This window comes from Thunnus maccoyii, chromosome 18 (assembly GCF_910596095.1).
Source record: "Thunnus maccoyii chromosome 18, fThuMac1.1, whole genome shotgun sequence".
NCBI classification, from domain to species: Eukaryota; Metazoa; Chordata; class Actinopteri; order Scombriformes; family Scombridae; genus Thunnus; species Thunnus maccoyii.
Window position 1 is genome coordinate 10669584 of NC_056550.1, and position 26651 is coordinate 10696234.

A 26651-nucleotide genomic window follows, 5' to 3' on the forward strand; every position below is an offset into this window, starting at 1 on the left:
GAAATATATATTAGCCTGTACAGTCCCTGGGAATAAGAGGCAGAAACACAAGGTATTATTATTATTATTTAAACAAAACTGGTTAGGCTGTTATTTTCTCCTCTTATTACACAAATATTCTATGATATTCCTCTAATTTGCAGTCAAATAAAATGCTGTAGAAGCACTGCAGTATAAACAGGAAGCTAAATTGAGGGAGGTTAAGTGGGTCTGTATCTCCTACAGTATGTTTTCACAAAAAATATATATTTATCCAAAGGCTAATAAGTAACTGTTGGTCTCAATAGATGATGTTTACCACCTCATCTCATCTCATCATCAGAAAACAAGAACTTATGACTGAAAGCTGGTGTGCAAGGCAGTTCGGGCGTTGTGGCCACAGTAGGTATTGCAGGTCAGGTGATGCTCACTGGCCCTGAAAGACTTCTTCCCCAAAGTTTACGCTAACATAAACAGCTGTAAAAGGATGATTTTTTTTTTCTGAGCATCACAAGCACTTGAAATCATTCTTTATATTATCATTTTTGTCCATTAGGTCCAATAAAAATAAAAAAGTTTCAAAGAGTTATATAAGCAAATTATTTCTGTGTCAGAGCTGAGTTGGTTAGATATGTTCTGTAATATCTGATTAAGGCAATTAAAATTATTTGTGATGTCAGATCTACACAGGATTAGGGCCAAAGAAGCTAGAAACCAGTACAGTAAAGAAACTAGTACTGTGAAGTCTTTATTTTACCGGTAACAGGTTACTCGTATCTGGTCTTGATCTGCGCAGTCTACTACAATCCCATTTTGCGGATCCGTTCTGAATCTTATCCCTCCGGAGCAGATCCAGCGATTAAGTTTCTAATGTTAGCTAGCTGAAAGATAACTGCACTGGCATTAATGTTGAATGTTGTATTAATCTTAAATGTTACATTAGTTTTTATATATTGTAAACTACATTAAAAACCATTAGAGAAATACGTCCAGTACGTGCTGAGAAAATGATTTTTTTCCTGCTTTGCTTCACATATGAAATTAAAGCTTAAATAATGGGAAAATGAAACAGTGGCTTTTTAAAATGGTTTGTTTATGCATTTACTCATAATCAACTTTATCTTCCATATTCTGCCCGACATATTTGTCACGGTTCAGCGCCTGTGTTCAATCAGGCCACTGCTGCTTCTGTGCCGCGTCAACGTCTTTATTGGCAATTTGATTTGACAATCAATTTAAACTCCCATGCTGCCTGGATGATCAATCACAAATACATACACTATATTTAATGAAGAGCGTTTTACTTCGATGAAGTGGGGGGAAAGAGAATAGGAGAGATGGAGATAGAGAGAAGGGGAAAATCACACATTGAAGGAGACAGTGTTGAACAGAGTTCTAGTTTAGTGTTGTACATTTGGTTTGCCCTACTGTCAGGGCCCATGCTGGTAAACCCTGCCGAAACTCAACAGTAATTGACATCAGGATGGGCAGAGTGAAAAGGATTCAAAGCTCCCCTCAAACTCCTCAGGGGTCATTTAGATCTGACCAGTGAGACGTGGCCACAGCAAAAGCTGCATGTCATACAGATGTACACACACTGAGTTTGTGCCAGATTTTTGAGGGAAACAAAGACAGAAAGTCATGCATGTGCCCCCAGTAGATCATTCACTTTCACACTCCACACCAACACAGAAAAAAATAAACAATAAAATTGCTTTGACTGCTTTTGTTCCTACTGGAAAGTAAAGCAGCGGAGCAGTGGTACATATTCATCTGAAATAGTGGTGAACACATTGGCTAGCCTACCAAAGTTTTTTTAGGATAAAGCTGGAGTCTTTAAAATATTTTTATTCTTATTAATAAATTAAAGCAGACAAACAAATATTATCCTAAGCTCTCAAATTTAATTAGAAGGTCAATCTTCTTATACATTATGCAAAAGAGTTCATATAAACTACACTCAGGGCGGGGAGCAATCTACTGGATTGTTTTGTTCCTTTGCTCATATCACATAATGAGGAAGTAGACCAGCAAGCCAGTCTCCCCAACAACCTGACGTAATCCTTTAATCTCTGTGTGTATACATGCAAACTGATATGAAACATATAATCTACACACTTCCTGATCCTGTTGTCCCTCTCCTCATGTTTACATGAAGCCCACTTACTCTCTCTAGGTTAGTTGTTCATATCACCTCACGACTATGGCATTTTGACTAGGGGGATATTGGTTCATTTTAATGTACAACTGACTTAAAATGATAAATTGATTCATGTCAATCTGCAACCAGATTGGCACTAAACTGTGCTTAACAAACTGAAGGAAATAATAAAAGCTGTGTACTGCAATGGTGCATGCAGTGCAGTAATTTTTCAACCAACCAGTTAACCAGACTTAGTCAAGACCCCGAAAAGGTCACAACCGTCTATCCATTGAATCCACAATAACCAGAGCAGATGACAGACTCTCAGCTGGGTGAGAAAATGTTTAACCGACCTTTGTGCAAACACACTCTTTAAATATTGTAATGTTAAAATATGGTTTGTTGTAAAAACACTGCCAGTGACTGTCTTTCATTGAGCAGCACTGCCTCACAGCTCACAGATCACTCTGAAGCATCAGCTACACTGGAACAAACTAAACAAATGCTGGGCACACGGATGGAAAGTGGCTGCCAACCTTCTCGTTGCACGAGGCTACGCTGATCAAAATAATAATTTGCCAAAGGGTTCATGTTCTCCTCCAAGACCCTTGGCAGTGGAACCGTGTCCCTGAAAGCCAATTAAGGAGTCATTTGAAGTAGTGAAACTGAAGGGACAATGGAGACACCCTTGAGGTTTTATTCAAAAATGATGAACTTTGTCTAATCTGTAGTTGTTAGAAATGAGGAGAGTTTGCATTTTGTAGCTTATAGGCCATCTATTCACACATCCCAATGTTATTCATGGTTTCCTAAAGGGGGGGGGGGGGGGGGGGGGGGGGGGTGTCCCAAAACTGTGGATAATTTTATTTCATGTTGCAGTGATGAATACAGACATTCAAGGGTTTGCTCAAGTCCTTAGTCTCGCTGAATCACCCTTTCCTGTTATCTGTCTGTGGAATGGGACACTACATTATCTTAATATCAATCATGAAGACTTGGAGGAAAATGCTCTCCATTTGTGCATGCGTGTGTGTCCATTCATTCTCAGCTGTGAGCAAAAGCAGGCAGTGTGCTGACAGATCAAACTCAGCAGCACACACCCCTCTGACAACTGTCTTTCTCTCTCCCACCTGTCTGTCTGTCTCAAATCCATCATGTACAGGGTTGGAGCTCATATCCTCATTACCGTAGTCTTGGACCCAAAATGGCTCCCATGAGGCTTGTCCTAATGTTGGCTCCAGTTTCACTCTGCTCTAAGCTGTGTGTACAATGCCTGAGAGCCCGGTTTGAATTCGCTCAAGGCATCTCTAACCAAATCATTTTCTCTACCAACCCTCAGCAGTAAATATAAGATTTTTTAAGCAAAACAAAGCTGCTCCTGAACTGGCGACATAATGTTGATTTTAAAACAATTCACGATACATTTAGCCCCAAATCCCTCAAGGGGAAAAAAACAACTGTGTTCTATCTCCAGGGAAGAAAACATCTCTCTTCACTCACTGTATTTAATTCATTTATACAATACGTATTGCCACCAGTCTAAATCAATAGGAATGTGTGTGCATCCCACAGATAATCAATACTCCTCCTGCGCTCTCTGTCTTCCATTCCCCGGCTGTCCCAACCACTTCCCCATCCCCCCATCCCATCCCATCATCCCTCGTCCTCCCCTCCACTCTTGACTCCCACGCTTTCATCATCCAGCCTTTCTTCCTGCTTTTCTCATCTCCTTCTCATCAGCAACCATCACTTGATCCTACTAAGTGGGATTTTTGAAGTACAGTGGAGGAGAAAAAAAAAGAAAAGAAAGAAAGCCGTGAAGCGTTATCATTTCAAAACGATATATAAACCTGAAAAAAAACCGAGCATGCAATCAGACACAGACACTGACAGATTACATTTTACAGCGGCTGACAAAGTGGAACTGAATTGTAAGCTTAGATAGTTTTTTTTCCCTTTAATAGAAAAGTAAATCTTCATGTGAATTATGATGTGAGGTGCACTGTGTTTGGTTGTAGCAGCATTAAAGGATAGTTTCACACTTTTTCAAGTCTGTCTCAAAACAACCGTCAGGTGTCCATATGAACACTGAAAGACGTTTTCCTCGCTGTAATCATTCCTTCTGTTCATAGTGGCTACTAAAAGATCCCCTTCAATTGTGTTTTCAATATAAGTGATGGAGGCCAAAATCCACAGTGTGTCCACACAGTCATTTTGTGCAGAAATGCATTTAAGAGTTTATCTTATATGAGGATATCTGCCACATTTACAGTCTTCTCTTCACAAGACTGTAACACTGAAAGATATCTACTTGATTTGACCAATTTGGACAAGTGAAGCTTCATATTAGCTTTAGATAAACTTTTAAATACATTTTTGCACAGAAGGATGCTTGTGGATTTTAGCCCCTGTGACTTACACTGTAAGTTAATTATGAAGGGATCCTCTAATGGTTTGTATGAACAGGAGGAATGATTACAGCAAGAAAAACCTATTTCAATATTCATTTGGACACCTGACTGTTGTTTGAAGGCGGACTTGAAAAATTGTGAACCTTTAATATGAGTAAATTACATCACATAATGATGAAATGCAGTAAGAACAGCAAAAGCAAACATGTCTCAACACACATGGAAAAGTGCAGTGGCTACCAAAAGAAAAAAAAAAACTTCTTTGAGAGAAACTTCATGAAAAAAAAATCATGTCTGCCCGCACTGTTTGATTGGCAAGTGATCTCTTGAGATGTTCAGGGCAGAAACACAACAAAGACATCAAAGATGTCTCCGAAGTGATGAATAAAAACAAAGTTCTCTCCCTGCTCTATCTCACCTTGTCCTCTGATCTACCTTAGTTAAATGAATATATAAACTATCCTTTCCTCGTTCATTCCACCCCTCATTTCTCTCTCCCCCTGTCTCTTGGGGCTGGAGTCTTCTCATTAGGCCTGCTGACGTATACGAGGAGGGGGAGACCCTGCATGTCTTCTTTCAGAGGGCTTCCCCCAGCCGCAGCAGCACAAGCACTTATACACTGTACATGTGGAGACAAGAGAGTGTGTTTGTGCACGAATGTCACGAGTGTATTGCTCAAAGCCACTGAAATATGCACAAGCTTGATGTATTATTGAAATCTAGCTAAGAAAAGTACACTGAGATACATAAGAATGCGAGAGAGAGAGAGAGAGATGGCATAGTTTGAAAGAAAAAGAAAAAGGATGAAAGAGATGGGGGGTTTTTTTTGGTGTGTTTTCATCCCTCCTTCTACTGTAGCTGCATGCCAAAGTAATCATTCTAATTAGGGTATGGGAGAGGAAAAAATATCTTTGCATTCATAAACACAACAGGAACAGAGGAAACAGTTACATAATGGCGCACACACACACACACACACACACACACACACACACACACACACACACACACACACATACACGCAAAGTATGGAACAACCTCATAGACAGCTTCAGAAGGCAATCTGTCATGCTCCAGAGTGCATTCAGCCATGCAGCTCAGTTATGTCGACATGTGAGACACACCTGTATATGTGTGTGTGTGTGTGATGCATAAAGGGGCATTAGATCTGCTCTCATCTGCATATAGCCTGTGTACACGCATCATTTGTCAGATCATCCGCATTCACTTGCTTATAAAAGTGTATAATCATTTAAACAACTGTGTGTGTGTGTGTTAGCTTTTGTATGTGTTGAAGTCAAATCCAGTCCTTATTTCTCTGGATGGCAGTCTAATGCAGACCAGCCACAGATAAAAAAGTCTGTCTGGTGACTGGTGGCTGGCTGGGAACTGAAGATCAACAGTATACAAACAAAACTGCATTCTCTGAAATAAATTACTGTATGTGTTTAGGCCGACCACCCAAGGTTCTCCTTTTTTATTCTGTACATCTTTGTTCACCATGTTTTTAAAGAAAAAGCCAACTGTAACTGTTCAACAGTGTCATATGCTGTAGCCGTGAAAAAAAATCAGTGCTTTAGTGCTGCTGGAGGACCGATTGGATGACATTTTTCTCCTACTTTGGCATTCTTTTTACTGAGAGACTGGTGGAGCAGACAGAGGTGTTTATGGTTGATTAAGTGCGTGTTTACATCCATTTATGGCTAGCTAGAGTGGAAATCAGGCTCATGCACATGTTACCGAGTTCAAAATCATTTATAAAGTACAAACATGCATACTCACATCTTTATAAATCTGAGATATTAAGCTGTGCATACGTATAATTCTGCTTTTGTACACAAACAAAGTTTTAGTCTAAAACTTACACGGTTTTATACATCAGGCCCACTGACATTTAGATGCAGTAACATGTTCAACAGCAGTTTGACTCTCTGAGAACGAACCAGATTTCATTTTGAGTGGTATAAGATGCCAGCCTATGCACTACAACTCCCTGATGTGGCCGTGTCTTGTACAGGGCCGTCCCTATTACAGTTTTTCTATGATAGGTTACATGGAACAAGGTTCAATACTGAGTACGCATCTTCAAAACTCTTCACACAGTCAACACTACATCAACAATTATGGACCAAGCTGTGAGAACCTTTGCATTGCTTTCACACAGAGAGCATTCCATGACTACAGCCTTCAAATTTCCTGAATACTTTTCTCGCTCAAATACAAACAACCAACAAAACTCTGTGGATCTGCTGCCAATTTTGAAAATGCTTGCATACTCACTTCAAAACTCTTCAGTTTATGTTCAAAAAATGTATTCATGTGGGCAGCAATTTGCAAAATCATAACCACATTGAAATACATCTATATTGAACCAACCCCCACCAAAGCCAGCATTTCTATGAGCTGTAGAATACACTGCAGTACATTCTATAGACGGGTGCAATTCTTACTGTACAACATACACATTTCTTACACTATCAACAACAAAAATATATATACACAATAAAAAAAACTAGAGATGACAAAGTGATTTAACTTCAAACACTGTCATGAATAGATGCATCATGTGTTGCCTGTTGTCAATGTTTTTTTTTATCTCAGTGTGCTCTGATTGACAGGTGAGTTGTTGTGTTAGTGTCTGCTGGAAGATTTGCTTTTGTGTGTAAAAAGAGCTGCTGTGCCCAGTGGTGTGTTGGCAAAGTCGACTGTGTGAAGAGGATTAAAATGTATCAGTATTGAACCTTGCATGTAACCAATCGTAAAAAAAAAAACAACAACACAGTACTACACAATTAATACACAAATGAAAAAGGGGTTTAAACAACAACAAACATGTGAAAACTGAATGAGTTTTAAATGAATTTACTTCTCACATACATTCACACCTACAGTACCAGTCAAAGGTTTGGACACACTTTTCCGGTCCAGTGAATAGGAGGGTGTCCAAACCTTTGACTGGTACTGTATATATACACATTCACTCACACACTAACAGTAAATGATTACACAGCCATGCACAATACATACACACAAAGAGCAATGCATAGACTGTATATATATATATATATATATATATATATATATATATATATATATATATATATATATATACACACACACACACAGTCTGTTCTGTTGTTTCTATCCTGAATCTGTTGTATCCATTTATTTGTTTAATGCCCACCCAGGGCTTTTAAAATCATCATCTTCAGCTAGATGCCCTTTAAAATCTTTATCTGTTTTGTCCCAGGTAAATAAATACATCAATAATAATTAAATAAAATATGTCTCTCTTACGCAATCCTGCATCCTGAGTGTATCTTTCCCATTAATAAATAATTTAGGTTGTTTATTGGAACACCAAATTATCTTGTGTTCGTCTGTCTGCTTTCATCTGTTGAAAATAAAAAGGCATACACACACACACGGGAGGTGGCTGCCTGCTGGTCTCTTGAAAAATATGAAACTCATTTTAAATACAAAGACCTGCAGGTTGCAGGGCGTCCTCACCCACATACACCCCTACTGGTAGACTTCAAACCAGTTCAGAGAGAGACAGAGAGGCTGGGACCAAAACAGGGGAGAGAGGGATGTGTAAATAGAGAGGAATAAAGGTATACAAAGGGAAAGTTAGATGGAGGGAGAGCAAAGGTAAAAAGAGAGTGAGACAGAAAAAGAGAGTGCTGCATGGATACAGGGAGAGAGAATGATTTGTCATGTAATGACAGTAACATCTGGATTATAATCTGGTGTTGTATAACAACATCTGGGAGCCTTCTGCATGACATTATATTAACACATATATAAAAAACCACAAACAGAGCAACCGACCCTCCCCAAAACTACATATAATACTGGTAATGTCAGTGAAACATGTTAAACTTTTCCTGCAAAGGCTTGAGCTCAGTTATGAATTTGTCCATGCATCAGGTTTTCTTCAAACAGTAGTCAAATTGTGCATGATAACAATAACAAAACATCACTTTTTTTTCTGCCACCATATTTCAGTTATGGTATGTGTTTAGACAATTGACAAATTGTGACTTAAATTGAGCAAATCCATAAATCTCAGTCAAGTCAGCAGTTTCGCTTCCTTTAAGAGATCTTCAAGGGCCCAAAATTTAGGACGTGGTCTGGAGTTGTACCTGTGGAAAACAAACCCAAAATTGATGTGCATAACTTAAAAGTCCCCTCCAGTAAAAAAATGTGTTTTTCTTCTTGCTCCTTCAGTTGGATGTTTGAGCTTTCAGAATGATGCATGTGCACAGTTGGACACTAGAAGGCTGTTTTCACATTCATCTGCTGAAGACGGAAAGTTTCTCCGCACTCACCTTAAATCTGAGTTTGAGGGGCGTACCTACGAGCGTGATTTGTGACATCACGACTAGTTTGGAACCAATCGAGAGACGGTATTGTGTGATGTGCGATGCGGAAACAGCATACAGTGCGCACACACTGAGAATAGACTTTTCATTGAAGTAGGAGACATCTTGTTAAACTTTTGAAATGACACTTATATCAGTCAGCTGCATCAGGTCAACAATTTACTTTTCACTGCTGAAATTCACCTGTAAGTTGTCTCCCTTATGATGCAATTTTGAATCATTTTCTGTGTGCTACTCATACTGCTTAGTGGAGGGTTTTTTTTTTTTTTAAATTGGGACACTCGGCTACAGTGTGAACAGTCAAACTTTGATATTAATAGGGTTATATAATTAGGGAATAATGCTATTGCTGGGGAGTAAATGCAATTAAACGACATGTTAAGATGTGCAGATAACTTGTTTCAGGTGGGTTTCCCCTCCTTCGCCTCTTCCCTCTCTACCACTTACCACCTGTCTTTTAAACCATCACCGTGTGTTTCTGCTCGACGTTCCACTCCATGCGTCTGAAACAGTTGTCAGAAGAGTCTGCACTGTCTGTCACATTATGAGCTCCTGCAGAGAGAGACAGACATAAAGTCAGACAGAGACAGTAAATATGTGTTGAGAGTGAGCGTGAGCTGAACAGAGACACACTAATAAAAGTGAGACAGGAAAGAGGAGATGGTGAAACAGAGATGGAGTGAGGGAATAGAGATGACACAAAGATTAAAAAAAAAAAAAAAAAAAAAGAGCAGAACTTCCAGTGCTGAGTCATACAGCTCTCTGACATGTCACTACGCTTCCAGAAACTTCTGTGCAGTCCTCGCATACTCAGCTGTGTGACGACATGCGTGTGCATTTATGTCTGAGTGCTGATGCAGCTGTGCATTCCAATCAGAGAGATTTAACCCTCTCGCCCCCGCTGAGGGCCCCACCCCCTCCACCATCTTGTCACATTATCCACTAATACCCTCTGCTTTCCTGCCATCTGGACTGGTCGCTGCTACCAGTCCGTATATACAGTATGTGTGTATGTGTGTGTGTGTCTCCAGACTCAAGCCTCAGATTCACAGAAAGACAAATTAGCTGGTTTAGGTTTCCCTCTGCTATCTTAACATAAACCTGAATTCAAAGAATCCAGCTGGATTTTCACTCAAAACGATGTTCACGGATGCTGCGTTTGGTTCGCATGACTTACTGCTGCCAAACTGTGTTTCGTGACGTACTGTATACCTGCAGGGACACATCTAATTGATATTTGCAGAGGAATAAATATACTAGTTTACCAATGCAAAGAAAATTGTTGCCATGATTTGCAGGTGTTGTCAGTTTACAGAATTTTCTCACGAGGCACCATTATCTTTACTGGCTAAATCTCATCCTGATGACCGTACTGTAGCTGTTACTTAGCCAAAAAATGACTGTTATGTGCATCTGTTTTGTCCAACTTTCACGGCAGCAACAATTGAAAATGAAAGAACCTTTAACTCCCTAAAATATTTCTCTTTTTTAATAACTTATTTTTTTTCACTTAGAACCAAAGCATAAACTTTTAATGATGACATCATTTTTTCCAGGATATTCATTTCCCAGAGGTTCTCAATGACTTTTTACTGAGACGGATAAATATCACTCTGTGCAGCAGAATTCATAATGCAGAGTGCCTGAGTGCATTGCCCGATATTTACGGAATCAGATTTAGAGAGGAAAGCAAAACTACCCACAACTGCATCATCAACTATATTAGCTATACAGGGTCATCTTGTACAGCACAGAAATGTGTAGAGGAGTAGCGCAGCATTAACTAGTTAGGATTCATACTAGACTTGCTGCATAACCTCAAGTTGTGCACTAAAAATACTTTGACAGTGAGCTTTGATGAAGACTTGACAATTAAACCAACTTAAGATAACACTGAAATTTTGGTCCTGAACAAGCCTAAATATGAAAATGCTCTTCACTCACAGAGAGAAAATTTTATGAACTGACAACTGAACCTGGGTGATTGGTTTGAAATCTATTCTGTCAATTCTGAACAAAATACCATAAATATTAATATTATCAACAGTATAATAGAAGACAATTAATAAGTTAATGCTGAACAAAGAGGTGGAAGTTACTGTGTACTAACAGGAAATGATCCACCCACAGTTTATTCTCTTTTGCCATTGTCTTTCTGCTTCTGTTGCTCTGTCTTCACTAAACTTTCAGCTTAGTTTCATCATCCCCGTTTCTGTTCACAAAGAGCAGCACACACACACACACACAGAAGAAGCAAATACACATGTGACAGACCTAAAACCCAGTAAATATGGCTTTTTAGATCTGAGTACTACAGTATCACCCTCCGTTACAACGCACATGTGCATGTGAGGAGGAGGGTGCACGTCTGCATGTGTGTATGTGAGTTTGTGTACTCCGAGGATCATGAGGTTAAAGAAGAGGATTCCTAATGAGGTCTGCGGCGGCATCGTCTCCACGGAGTTGGCTTGACTGCTCTCACTAATGAGACAGTGACACACACACACGCACACACATACACACACACACGCATACAGGAGCAGTGCTCGAAAAGTCTCTGAACAGACACGGTGAAACACCATTTCATCCGATCTGCCTCCAAACAACCCCACTCACTAATCCGTTCCCTGGCCTGCAAGCGTGTGTGTGTGTGTGTGTGAGGCCAAAAGGTCCTTGTCCTGGCAGCTTCTCATGGTTAATCCCCCCATCTCTCTCTCGCTCCCTGTGGCACCTCACACTCTTTATCTATTTCTCTCTTTTGCTCTCTCAATGCTTCCTTCTTTCTCCATCTTCTAGAGAGAAAGCCTTCATTTTATTTCCTTTTCCATTAATTTTTTGTTTTCGTTGTATGCTGTGGTGTGTGTGTGTGTGTGTGTGTGTGTGTGTGTGTGTGTGACTGGTTGGGTGGGCTGGTGTAGGATTAAAACATATGTTCATCAAAGAAGGATTACTGTCCAGTGGTGTGATCTAATCTGAATACAGCCTTCACAGGAGAACAACCTGCTCATACTGATCTTACACACACACACACACACACACAAACACACACACACTCACAGCCGTGACCTACAGAGGTTGTAAGGTTAGTTGTGCTGGGTCACTGAACCTACACATTGCCAAATGATAATCACTGTCCCATCCAGCTAACCAATCAGAGGACTGGCTCTAAGAACAGATGGCATTGACTTGTTAATCTGGGTGTATGATTTTGTCTTGAGCTTTGATATGTTGCCTCCCTTTTTTTGAAGTTTGTGTCAATCATCTAGGTTGCCTCTCTCCGCCGTGTGATGTTTGCAAAAAATGTTGCTGATGCATGGATGTATCAATTCCTGTGCATTATCAAAAACTACTTGTGGTGAAAACTTGTTTAAGCATTAAAACTTTTAACCTGAGAGCACACAAGCATTTTTTTTACTGTGTCTGTGTTTCAGCATCTTGCTCAAGGACGCTTTGATCCACCGACCCAACTATTATTGGACACCTCGCTCTACCACCTGAGCCACAGCCATTACACGCATCGCAGAGTGATTGAGGAAATGTAAGCTGGAGCCGGATAAAAGTAAACGAGTAATAAATCTCCCTGACAACGCCGCTCTTCAACATTGTGCCAATCCACGTCCGTCCGAGGCTTTCCTTGACTTTGTATGCATTTGCGGTTTTATTTATGTTCTTATCGCTTCGACTGTAAATTGACTAACAGGCCGGTCTACCTAAAACGTGGTGCATTCCTTTGAGGTCTGTAACCAATGTGTGTTTGTGTGTGTAGCGAGAGAGAAAGAGCACTTGTCAGTTGATTTATGGGCTTCTGGGAAGCTGCACAGTGCAGCTGCTGTCATACCACAGATCAAAGGGGATTCCTAGACAGGATGGAAGGAGGACGGGAGGAGGTAAAGAGGACATGTTGGATGGAGGGGAGAGGTTGGTGCGGCGAGGAGAACTTAATGAAGCCTGCTGCACTGATGTCAGCTGGTTTGAAGCTCTGAACTTCAGGAGATGCGTCCGCTCTGGGAGAGTGTGATGATGACGTTAGACCCTTCAGATCTTGCAGTCTTTAGCTGATCAGTTTGTGACCACAACTTGCTCTCAGAGATGGAAGTCAGAAAAAAAAAACGAAGCAGCTCAGAATTACAACAACACAGAAAGGGATTAGTGGGCTTTCAACTGGGAGCAGCCATGTGATCAATAAAAAAGAACCACAAACGCACTGGATTTGCACTCACATCTCTGTGAATGATGGAAGATTAAAACATCCAGAGCAGCAACATTGTTGTTCCTGAAGGTTTTGATGTTCAGTTTAAGTGGAAAATGTGTTTGTGTGATTCAATTTTACAGTCATTTTGGAGACTGTAGTTAATTGTATTGTGTGATACTCTGAGGTGTTTCTAATATTCTGTACACACCATTTATATCAATGAGTTCAGACTAAATATTCCAGTTGTTGTATTAGACTTCATTAGCTGGGTGTATCTAATATGTTGGTAACTGAGTGTATATTAAATTTGTGTGTGTATTTACTGTACGGTACAAGTCAAACGTTTGGACACACCTTCCCATTTACCTTGATTGAGAAAGTGTGTTCAAACCTTTGCTGGTACTGTACATTCCAGTTTTCCTCCCCGAGTTGCGTTATGTTTGCTGCAGCAGCCCATTATTCTCATGATGATTATAAATCTCATCTAATCTACAGAGTGATGCTGCTCTACCCTGCTGCTGGTTATGTAGCCCTTGTAATCCAATTGGTGCGTCGGTTGCTAATTCTGCCAAACAGCAGACGTCGATCCAGATGGCATTAAAAAATCACTCCAGGACACCGCAGTTAATTCACACACAGTAAATAATTTCAGCTGTTTACTGCAATAGAAATTATTGTTGTTTAGACAGTGAATTTATTATGTCAAGAGGTAAAAATAACAAAACTTCTTCCTGTAATACCAAAAGTGTCACAGATAGTGTTTTTTATCAAAGCATCAAAATTAGACATTTAATTATGTAACAAATATTTTTTTATATATAACTTAGCATAGACATTTAACAATTACAAGCAGTAAGGTATTTAACAATTGTTTAACAGTCTGCTTACAACTCTCTGATACAGGTTCACATTTCGCTCATGATGCTGTTAAGTTTCCTCCTGAGGCATCAAATATGTTTAGGGAGCACCCCGGTAGCTGAATGGTTACAGCTCACACTACTAATATCTGCAGCATCCCTAGTTCAACTCCAGCTGTTGAACTTGTTGCATGTCTGCTTCTTCTTTTAGTTCCAATGTTCTTTTAAAGTTTCTTGAATATTTTGGTGCCAAATACCAATAATACACTGTTAAATAGTAAGTAAAACATTGTTTGACAAACCCATCCTTATCAACATCAAACTGAAGAAAAAAAAGCCAAGATGAGAATTTCTGATGAAACCGACTGCACTAAAACTCTCCAAATACCTTAGTTGACCACAACCAATTTTCAAAGTCAATGTGGTAAAGGCAGTTCCTTTACATTTTATCAAGCAAAGTGCAGAAGTGGCATGAATGCAAACAAAGTTCAAGGAAAGATGTGAACAGAGCCAAAAAGAAGCAGATTTGCTCAAGGTGCTGTCAATGCAGGTGAAGAAAAGTTTGCTTGAGTTGAACTTGAGTGAACATTTGCAGCAATCCATTTTATATGTAGAGAGACAAAAAAGCAGAAAAGGAGAGTAACTGAAGAAAAATAAAGCTATGTCTGGATATCAGTCTGTCTGAGCTGTCACACACACACACACTGTCGCGGCTTGTGGTTGCAACAAGCATCAGTCTCAGGGAGAAACAACCCTAGCGATCAAACCGAGCTGAAGGTTCATGTCACTTTGTATGCATTTGTTTGAGGAGATAAAACACTGATGACTTTGAAAAGAGCTGCTTGAGACGGCCTGGTGGCATAATGGTTGAGGCACATACCTGTAACATTCATGGTTTGATTCCTGAAACTGAAGCAGCTAAATGGAGTTCAACCATCATTCATGTCATTTCCAGCTGTGTAAAAATGTCTTCTGTAAAAACTGTGAAATTTGACGTTAATCTTAATAGTGTCCCAATTACTAATTGTATACAGAATGCACTACAGTATTGTTCTAAAGTTAGGAAAAATAACCAATATTCTTACATTTTGTTCAAACAGGAATGATACAAGACAATAGGCTTCATGCATGTATGTTTTCATATTTTTCTCTTATATCTATTCTTGCACAAAGCAATAAGAAGAAAATAATAAAATCCTACATGGGATTCAACAAACTCTCCGAAGTCATTGTTTCAGCCTGATGAAAGCAACCTGTTCATGAGGAGGTGCGCATTCATGAGACGTGATCATTAGCATAATCCACGCCACTAAAATTGTCAAATAAAGCTCTGTGTTCCGCTCCATTTGTCGGCGAGTTTCATTCACAAAATGTTCCCAGAAGAGTAAAAAACACTGCGCGACTTCAAGTCCTGCTTTCAGAAATCAGAAGACAAACACATAACAAATTTAGGAGTGACAGTAGGAGACGCGAAGCAATTAGAAAATATGAATCCGGCTAACGTGTCATCAGAGCAGCTCTGTGCTGTGACAGAAGGAAAGAGGAAATGCTTTGACGTGATGTCAGATGCTAAAAAAACATCTCTCTAAAGCAAAGCGCTCCGTGATGGGAGGCGGTGGGATGTGACAGTCACAGAGATATTAGAGGAGAATATTATAGTCTACAGGTGATGTTACACTGTCAGCTGCGACAAAAGATGATACTGGACAGAGACATGTGGAGAGACACAGAGGCAGCTGTCAGAGTGAGAAAAGTTTCCTGGCAACTACTGAAATGTAGAAGTTGCTGCGCCAAAATATGACCATCAAAATCATAAAATCTAAAAAAACCTTTCAAATAAACTGGCAGCTATGATGATGAAAACATGGTAGACAGAATATAAATTTCAAATTAAGTTTGTTTACTTATATATCATTTTTTTCTGTTAATTTCAGTATCATATTTAAACTCATTATAATTGTAAGTCAAACAAGTGCTACTCTCCAGTGAAGAAAGGCAGAGATTATCTATTCATGACATGTATGACGGTTCTGGACCACTCATACATTTTCTTCATACCTAAGAGTAAATTCTAAGTATGAGAAAATTGATGAATGCCATAAATGCTCTTAAATCACTCGTACGTGCATTTTATTAACGAATTTGTTCGTGTGAGTCAGTCTTGCATGAGGCCCATTGTGTCAAAGGATGTTAATCCAACTGCAACTTTGAAATCACACTTCCAATTAAACTTCACAAAGAGGAAGAAATTAATTACTAGTTCTTATTGTTGTTGATTTAAAAAGACCTGGAGCCGTCCATCTGCAATTTGTTTTAATATTCAGCAGTGCAATTGTTTCCTTTGTGTAATGAGGAACAATAGTGTCCAACAGCAGATATGTCTAATCCTGCAGAACCATAACTTTGTGACCATGTTATACAGGATCTATATAAATGTGCTGATGAAAAAAAGCAGGAACACAGAGTTAAATCATATCAGAGGAAGTGATGGTGTAGAGAAGACAAGACAGGGGAGAAATGAGAGAGTATATGTCAGTGCAAGACTTGACAACTGATGATCCAGGAACGAGAGATAAGGAAGAGGAGGAGTGAAAATAAGAAGGAAAGGAGGGGGAGGAGGAGACAAGGGAGAGACAGGCGTGTGCCAACTGACAAGAGGACTGTGGAGACAGAAGTGGGACTGTGGGATAACTTTCGGTCAGCGAAAAGAGGATGAGTCAGAGGAGGAGGGGAATGAGGAGAAGTAGAGGGTAAAAAAAGGTTTACAGAGATATTGAGAGGAAATCATTCCTGGCAGTCATTTACAAATACCAGACGGGTGGAGTTTACTGCATCAGATGCTTTAGATTCTATGCAATTTAAGCCAATGATTACAGTCAAGGGTGTTAAGTTTTTGACAGTCATTTAGTCCATTATGGTCCTTAGGATTAGGGTTAGGGTTAGGATTAGGGTTTGGATTAGGGTTAAGGTTAGGGTTAGGGTTAACGTTAGGGTTAGGGTTATGGTTATGGTTAGGGTTAGGATTAGGGTTAGGGTTATGGTTATGGTTAGGGTTAGGATTAGGGTTAGGGTTATGGTTATGGTTAGGATTAGGGTTAAGGTTAGGATTAGGGTTAGGGTTAGGATCAGGGTTAGCATTAGGGTTAGGGTTATGGTTAGGATTAGGGTTAAGGTTAGGATTATGGTTAGGATTAGGGTTAAGGTTAGGATTAGGGTTAGGGTTAGTGTTAGGATTAGGGTTAAGGTTAGGATTATGGTTAGGATTAGGGTTAAGGTTAGGATTAGGGTTAGGGTTAGTGTTAGGGTTAGATATTCAAGCACAAGGATCTAGGAATAAGCATTATAGGAAAACATAAGGGAAGTGCAGCAGTGGGAGCAAGACATTAAAGACAAAATACTTACTGAAATTAGATGAGATGTATCTAATTTATAAACCTGTGAAACATCAAAGGAGTCTGAGTCATATAACGTGTGAGACAGCAACCAAATGAGAGGAACAGAAACTGTCATGGGTGGCTACATAGACAGAAACAAGACTGTAGGACAACTGATGGTCCAATTACCAGGAAAAATCACTGCTTTCTGACAGGTGTGTGTGTGTCAGTGAGAGAGAAGGTTAAAAACAGACTGAAAGAGTAAGACATGTGTTTGTGAGTATGTGTAGGTGGGTAGGTGGTGCCATTCAGGGAGCAGAAACTGTGCTTTCATATATTGCTTGTGGTTTTAATTTATTGCTCATGTTCTTTCTGTCTGGCACCAAACTGTTTGCACAATTTCTTCCGACATATAAATGTACTCTGTTAAATAAAGTGTTTGTGATTCAGAGCACAGCGCAGGATTGTATTTTTCCAACAGAGAGAGAGAATTATGGCAGAGCTGGAAACACACAGATCCAACCCTGTTACAATCAACTGCATAGTAGTTCTCAATCTTAAAAACAGGATCTGGGCGGTGGAATGAATTCCACAAAACATATGGTGTTGATGCCAAAAGGTTTGTCTCATTGCTAGTATTGCTTGGCTAATTGCTTTGGGACTTTCATTGCTTCTATAGGCTAATTGTTTTATAATTACACTTTGCAATCAGTACTGTGCCATCCCCTGTGTATACATAGTTACGCTTGTATCAATATTAAGCGTGGTAGCATTAACAAAGAGGTATGGTGTAGACAAGAGTGAAATCTATATTTTTGCAATGACAAACAAACAAAGGACATACAGAAGTCAGGAGACTGCAGTAGTAAGTTGAAGTGACGTGTTGAGATTTCAGCTAGAGGTCTTCATGGGTCCACTTGGTTCTGAGGAACCAAGACCCAAACCAAGTCTAATGGGGTCAGATAGACTCTTGTTTCACTGCCACAAGTATTATGTATCGGGGCCTGTGTGTCAGTAATCTAATACCTGAGTGAATCTTAAAGGATCAGAGCATTCTCAGTATCAGCTTTGATAATCATTGATAATCAGTCATAATCGCCACAGGATTTTTAGGAAATGTGTAACTTATGTAAAAATGTATGCTGTTAAATGGCAGATTTAAAAAAAAAAGATTCACATACATTAAATTGGTTAGAAAATTATTACTTTCTGTCTATCTATCACCAGCTATTTTCATAAATCAATCTTTAAAGCATATAAACAAATTATTTGTTGTGAGGAGATTATTATTGCTGCTCTGTTCAATCAAGGCTGCTGTTGACTGATAAATCATCGTGTGGCTGCAGGTGTTGATGTTCTCTCTCTATTAGGTTGTGTTTGGGTCGACCGCATTTTGGATCGAATCTAATTATTCTCGTATCTATCAGGATCAGGTTTCTCTTTCTTGAGAGTGAATTTATGCACATCAGGTTTGAGGTAGGTCTCCCACAGGACTGTTTCTGGTTGGAGATTTTTTTTTTCATTTAATCAATGACCTGGCATTTTAGGTTGTAAAAGCTGTAAATATTTGTTTATAAAGACCATAAATTCCCTTCCTAAATTAATGTGTCCACACTTACAAAACAGAAAAAACAAACTGAGGACATGCGTGTCTTCAGTGTCCTCTCTGGTGTGTAGCAAGACACTAGTGCAGTGATATAAACTCGCAACAGCAACAACTTTCACCTCTTCAGGACACGATATTCAAGTTCACACTATCTCCCTCAGGCCCTCTATCCCATCTTACCCCACCACTGGACAGACTAACCAACCATTAGAAATGAGTGGTGCAGCAACAGGGAAAGGATTGCGTGCCTTCTTCATATCATAAATACAGCTAGCTGAGCTTGCTGGAACCCCCATCCAGGCCTGAGGCACTGGTGCTGGGAGCTGAATCTCGTTTCCTACAGTGGTAAGCAAGCCTTCATAGCCTTTATATTCAACTCAATAATTCAGTGACTACTAACTAGACCATTAGAATTAAGCAAAACAACAATTGACACTACAGGAAGCCACTGAAGATGCTTAATAAATGTGAGTGAAAAGGTGAGTCAAGCTCCAAGCTGTGCTGGACAAAGAGTGACAGTAAGCGTGAGCACGCCCACAGAAACCTGGTTTGGGTCTATAAAAAAACAAGCGTTGGTGCAGGTATGTTATTAAGTGGGCACATCCATCACTGAATTTTCATTGAATTAGCCTCATGACATCTGGAAGACTCAGTAGTAAATTGAAGCTTAAAAGTTGTGCATTGTGAGTCAGGATTTAGGGGATTTAAAGAGTGACAGTGAGGTCACCAGAGTTAGGGGCTGTTAATAGTTCTGACAGCTATCCTGCTCTCACTGACAGGCCTCCCCGCCTGCAGTCTTTTTATTTATGCTTCTTACAGAGTGTCAAAAAAAATCAACCACTCACTTACTCGCTCTCTCTTTCTCCTCCCTCTCTCTTACACAAGCACACACACACACACACACACCTACAGGCATGACTGCAAATAAACACACACACACACAACACATACACTCAAGAAACAGAGGTGGGTGATGTCATTACAGTTTCTAGGCGACCTGTCATTGAACCCTCGGGCCTCTGGTTACAGTAGAGCTGGAAAGATGTGGTCACTCAGCTGTCAATAATAAATGAACTGTAACTAATGGGGTGTGTGTTGGTGTGTAAACAGGTTACATACAGTAAAGAACACAACAGGAAGGGGAATTCTGGGAAGCTGTGCGTGTGATTGCAAATGTGTGTGTGTGTGTGTGTGTGTGTGTGTGTGTGTGTGTGTGTGTGTGTGTGAGTTTTACAGGCTTGGGGTAATTAAACCGAGAGGTTTATTGTGTGTGTGTAAAACAGTCCTCAGCACAGCGGGACAGTAAAATCTCTCAGAAACAGTTTACCTTGCCTCGACACATCACTCCCTAGATTGCTTAAATCTCTTTAATGGAAGTGTGTGTGTGCGCAGTGGGGTTTGAAAGCGTGTGTGAGTTCTCATTAATCTGGTGGTGAACGTTTCACGTACAGAAATCTAAAGAAGCATTCAGTGCTGTGACTCTGGCAGGCATTTTTGCTGTCCAATAGCATAAAATAAGCATAATATACTGTATTTGCACGGTTGATGGGGTTATTAATTAATACCAGTGACTCAATCATTATGAATATATGGATGACAATATTCCTGTATTAATCTCATTAAGACAATACGCTGGATAAGAGTATCTCGACTCAAATATAGACAGGTAGAGTAAATATTATTGACATTATCATGAATTTGAAGGGTACAGACATATTAATTCCGATTTTGTATTGTATTTTAGGCCACATGGCAACCCTTCTGCTTGATATAGCATGCCAAACACGCCCCACTCTATCTCAGGTTTTTGTCATTCATGGACACTCTCCACCACTAAGTACACACAAATTTCCTGTGTTGCCATTCTCCGAGTGTGGTTTCCAGGGGAACCATCTTTACCCGTGCTCTATAACAAGTGCCTGAATCTACTCTGTGTCTGTGAAATAAACTACACTAAGAAAAAAAACCACAGAAGGAACAAGAACACTGGGGATAAACTCTGACAGTGTGATGCCCTCTGATCGGGGTGTAATTACTTGTAAATTGGGGTGTCATAGAGGTGTTCGAATGGTTTAGTTTTAGGATAAACCCACAGAGTCAGCTTAATGGAAACACAAAATAAGGCCACGAGTCTGCAGTGATTACTTCATCAGATGCCAAGGTCTCTGCCATTTTTTTGCCTCTCACCTATTCACAATCTCAACTTTCAGACAGGACAATGCTCAAAGCACATAACTGCTTTTTCAATTTTAAGTCTGTAGGCTGACAAGCTAAGGTCTCATAAACAGCAGTCGGTGTTGCTACCTCATCCAACAGGCTGGATGTGCCCCAAGTCAGTGTTTCCTACTGAAGTGTAAGTTCTTGCATGTCTTTGTGTATGTATGTGCACATGCTGGACTCACAGGAAGGGTGACTCCAGCACCCTGCTTAACCTCATCAGTGGACGCCCAGATGAACAGGAAAAAATTATATTCTCTGCATGATGTGGAGCCAAGCTACTCCCTTACTTTCAGATTTCTTGCCTTTAGCTGCAGTGACGTCCTCTGTAAAGAGAAAAAAAATGATTTCAAAGTACTGAGGTGGACAAATTATGGATGAATAAAATAACAAAGTAGTGTGATCTATGGAAACAGAGCTTTCTCACTGCGACATTTTGATTTGTTAAACACAGGTGTATCTAATAACATTAACAGGTTTTTCTGGTGTGTGAGTCAGTGCCGAGGCCATTTGTGTGTTCATAGGGTTTATAAATTATCTTAAACGCTGCAAGACCATGCTGACATGATCCTGTGATGCTGACAGAAAACATAAATGTAGATAATGGTGAAATTTTAAGTGGTCTACCTGTAATGGTTTGACATTTTGCTTGGGAGAGCTTTTGAGTAAAAAGATAAAAGCTTGCACAGAGGATCCAAATTGGAAACCTGAACTAAAACTGAATGGGGTAAAGCCTAAATTTAAACTATAATTAGCTAGTGAAACTTTGATTCAGACAGTGCCATGTACAGTTTGTCTGTGCTCAGTGTACAGAACAACATACAGTACTGTACTTAGCACTGATTACAACATGAAATCATATGAGGTCCATCCGAATGAATGTCACGATCCAATCATCCTAAGGTAACTGTGCATGATTTTTATTTATTTAAGCTGAGTGTCTGAGTGTTCTAGCTGTTGATCTGTCATTAGTCCTATACATAGCCACTTTATGACACTACTCTTCTATTTAACTGTCAGGCACCAGGTTAGGACCAAACAGACCAGGAAATCTGTTCTTTGTTCTTCCTGCAGTCTGTGACAGTTGTTACATAACCTTGCCCCTTCTTACATAAGTGTCAATTAGTCAGCTGTAAATTTCAAACCGTTAAAATACATTTGAAAAGCTTTCGGGCCGACACTCCTGGTGGCCTAGATTCATTTCTAATATAATACTTTTGTTTCTAGTGATAAATTGTAATCCTAGAGACCACCTTTGCACGGCAGGACAGACCAAAGCAAAGTAGGAAACAGCATTTATTTTATTTTTTTGTTGACAGAATGTCACATATAGTGTAAAATATAATTTGATGTGACTGTGATAAAGCTGGAGGAAGATTGAAAAATGCTGTAAATACATCAGTTTATAAGGAAAAGTTTGGATTAGTTTGGGTTTTTGGAGACACATGTTTTTTCTGCATGCCATAAAATGATATTAAGCATTGCTACTTCTTTAACTCCAATGGGAATTACTATAATTCATTGACAGTGCCGACTACATAGTTCTGTGAGGACAATGACTGAGGAAATCAAATTGTGCAGCTTCACACCACATGTCAGGACAAGTCAGTAGTCACTTCTCAGCAACACTGCCAAGGCTTAGAAATGACCAGCTGGTGCAGAGAACATTATGGCCAAAATCCTGTGGCCAATTTGCATGTCAAATTATTTAATTTTGCTCCCCAAAGTGCACTAACTCTATAAAGTGATAACAATTACAATTAAAGCCACAGTTCTATAAACCAGGCAGGACTGGCATACAGATGGCTATTAATTCAAACAGATGGAATGTAAAGTGATTTAGGGAACAGCTGTATTTCTACTGCTCTTTATCTTTTTTCTTCCATCAAATATTAATGTTCAGATTTCTACCCATGTCAAATAAATGCAGAGAACTTTACCAAATGAACAAAGACAAACTTTGAATCTTATTTATGAAGTCAAGGCAAGCCAAACATCTATGTTAATGTACAAGATGGACAAGATGGTTTCATCTTTCAATTTCAAGCTGAACAATCTATAAGAACCAATTGGCACGCACGTTTAATGTATCCCTTCAGTAACACACAGTTTCTTCAATTGCAATAGCGTGTTACAATTCTCAGGGGAAAAAAGAAAAAGAAAACATCTGTCACTGTAGCCCCAATAATCTGCTTTCTGCTCTAATTTTGTTCAGGTTTGGGAGTTCTTAGACTCAATTCTCTGGCAAAAATCCCTTCTGAGGGGCTGTCACAGTGGGGATTTGTGAGTTTATGAATCTTTCTCACGCTGTCAATCTCTTCCTCTGTATATCTCACTGAAAAAAAGTATCTTCTCTTCTTTTTGTAGCACTTCTCCTTTGCACGACCATCCTGGGACCACATCGATATTATCGGGCCAACCGTCTTTCATTGCTGCACTCATTGCAGGCCACTCCAGACAATCGTGCCAACTGAAAGCCAAGATTCTGACATGTTCAATACTTTTTTTGTCTTTACTGGAGCATCGAGGCCTCATCTGATGTGAGCAAAGTGGCAAGTGGGGAACAGAACAGCCTGGCTGTGTCTTCTCATAACCTCCGAGTCAAAAAGAGAGGAACAATTGAGGGAGAGTGTCAGAGAGACAGTATTATTCCAGTAGCTTCAGACTGTTCCGCTCTCTCTTTCCAGCTTTAACAGGAGGTTCATGCGTTAAGCGGAAATGGTACAAATACAAAAAAAAGAACATCTGCTTCATCACTTCTGGGTTCAGATTATGTTGTTTTTCTTTCCTTCTTTCAATCTGACCTTACTCTGCTGAACACACCCCAAAAATCCACACATGAAAAGAAAATCAAGTTTAAAGGATGACTTTAAAAGGGAAATGGTGTCTGACATCGTCAATTTATCAGTCAAAAACATAAACATAACGGACAATTTATTGTTTCCCATATTCTCCTTTGAATGCCAAATGTAGAAATTCTTTTGTTTCATAGTATCAGTGTGTTGCATATTTTGAGAGAGAAAGAGCACAGGTGACTCTCAGGTGGAGAGCAGATAAACAGACACACTTGAATAACAGAATAACACTTGAGTGCATTGACAGAGGGGGAGGAGATGTGGTCATGTGAGGAAGAGAGCAATGAGGGCGTTCACAATTAAGTTTAAGTGTATTATGATTGCTCGTTTGTGTTAATTAACACTATTTATGTCATCATCAACACTGATGGAATACAAAAGCCTTAAAAGCAATATATGCTGATTTGCACTTAGTGCTTTGCAAAGTCACTGAGTCAAGTTAAAGAGTTTAAGTGAGATGGGCGGCGGGGCGAGGGAAGGATGGATGGACGGATGGAGGGGATGCTGGAGAGAGGAAGGGGGGGCTGATGCAGGGAGGAAGGGTGTGATGAGGTGATGGTGGAGAGGGAGGAGAAAACATGTTGGTGTAAAGCAGAAGAAAAGAACAGAACATTTTCTTTGGTTTGAACGAGAGTGAAGATAACAGCGTGTGTGAGTTTGTGAGAGAGAGAGAGAGAGAGAGACAAAGAGAGAGAGAGAGAGAGCCTGCTCAGCCCTGCCATCATGCACCAATCCCTCGCAATATGGGTCAGCATATCCCTCCATATAAACCCAGCAGCATGTGACCGTGTATTGCATTTCATGCTATTGTGCTTTACTTGGGGAAAATAATAACAAGATGAATGACTATCTTAAGTATCCGAGACAGACATACATACATAAAAGCTCATCATCATTTGACTCATTAAAAATACACTGGGAGAGGAAATCATCATTTTATATTTCTCTGTTTGCTATGAAGCTACCTATTCACTCCCGTCTGCCTCTCATACACATATGTTTGCTGACATGGTGAGGGTGACGTCTTTAAAGCAAATGACCAGCTGTTATGTCAAATGTATGCTGCATTCAATAATCATTTAGAGGGTGGTGGATAATAAGAAAGTAAAATGGAGAGGCAGTAGGACTGGCGGGGGGGGGGGAGAAAGAAAAATGAGCAGTCCTGGTGAATACAAAACCTGTCTTTGTAGCCTTCCTTCTGTATATTTGTTTGTCGACATTTCTGCAGCTCTGTTGCTCACGTGTTGAACGGAATAGCTGCAGAGACCTGATGCTGAGGCAAACACATGGATACAGTCCATGCAGACTTTTTCCAACTCTATTCTTCAACCTTAACCCAAATCCCAGCCCTAAACTAGACAAAAGGTCTGTAACATAACCTTGAACACATAAATATACAGACACTCGCATCACAGGTTTGCAGTGTTGTGGTTGAAACTGCCTGCTTCTCCGATGTAATGGACACTCATTCACCCCCGCATCCATCCCTCTGTCCTATGACCAGTCCTGAATTCTTCAGTCTAACAGCTGCGAATGCTATGATCCCTTACCCAGCAACACACACACACACACACACACATAAACATGCAGGCACTTGAACTTAATAATGTACACAGGCTGTCTGAGACACTCTTACACATACACTAACATTATGCTCACACCAGGGTTGGGATTTTCAACTCTGCCAAGGTCTACTCTAAAATGTGAATGTCTAAAACCGTCTTAACGTAAATCCATCTTGAATTGAATCATTTAGAATAACTGCAAAATCAATAAAGACTGAAACGTGGTGTCGCCTCACATTTTGAACGGAATAAATCGGGGCTTTGCGCGCAAACACACACACACACGCTACAGCAGAACTGAATGATTGCAAGTGTCTGCGCCAACAAGTAGCTAAAGGGCAGTAAGAATCAATACAACTGGCAGGGTAATTAACCCATAACCAGTTGAGCGGCAGGTTTTCAATCTCCTACATTGTTTTCATCAAAGCGTTGGTGTGCACATTTGAAAACAAAAACCTAAATTTTCACAGTATTTACAGTATGTAATTAGTGAAGCACAAAATTTTTTAAAAAATCATAAGGGAATCTAGTGTTAATCTCATCAGCCAGCCATGTATCCAATAACAGGCTTCTGTTGGCTAAAAATAAGCCAGTACACAGTTTTGATTATAAAGAACACATGTGAAAACACTTATACATATATTGCTGCATAATAATAATAATGATAATAATAATAATAATAATATGTGATGTAGGGTCTGCAAGATTTGCAGACACTGATAAAAACTAGTGGGATTATTCCTCTCTGGCTGACTGGTGTGGAAGGAATGATTTTTGTTTTTACTGGCATTCACATGTGAGAATTCAGTTCTACATCTGTAAACTGAGCCAAACGTTGAGATTAACGGTGCAGCCCGAGCCTCCTTGTATCCTTGAATTTTTCCATGGTAATTTCATTGACGACTGAATATCAATTAGTTAAAGTGGTTAATGTGCATTATCAGTGCTAACACACTGGCTAACACTTGCTTGTCTTCAATGAGCCCCTGGTTTGGTTATGTTTAATTCATGAGGCGCCATCCACAACGTCTGGATTAGACAGTGTCTGATGAATATGGATCGAGGCG

General features: G+C 39.8%; 1 protein-coding gene across 11 annotated transcripts in view; it reads right to left on the bottom strand.

Annotated features, from left to right (window-relative positions):
* cacna1ha (calcium channel, voltage-dependent, T type, alpha 1H subunit a) overlaps nucleotides 1–26651 on the bottom strand; it is a 166335-nt gene that overhangs the window by 115960 nt on the left and 23724 nt on the right. For 6 of the 11 annotated variants that reach the window (XM_042392589.1, XM_042392585.1, XM_042392584.1 and 3 more), the window contains 2 exons: nucleotides 21350–21490; nucleotides 9366–9470 (listed from right to left, as the gene is read on the bottom strand). The gene's annotated coding sequence lies outside the window, so the exon portion shown is untranslated. The remainder of the gene's footprint in view (nucleotides 1–9365; nucleotides 9471–21349; nucleotides 21491–26651) is intronic. The other 5 variants (XM_042392593.1, XM_042392591.1, XM_042392587.1 and 2 more) reach the window with 2 other exon arrangements.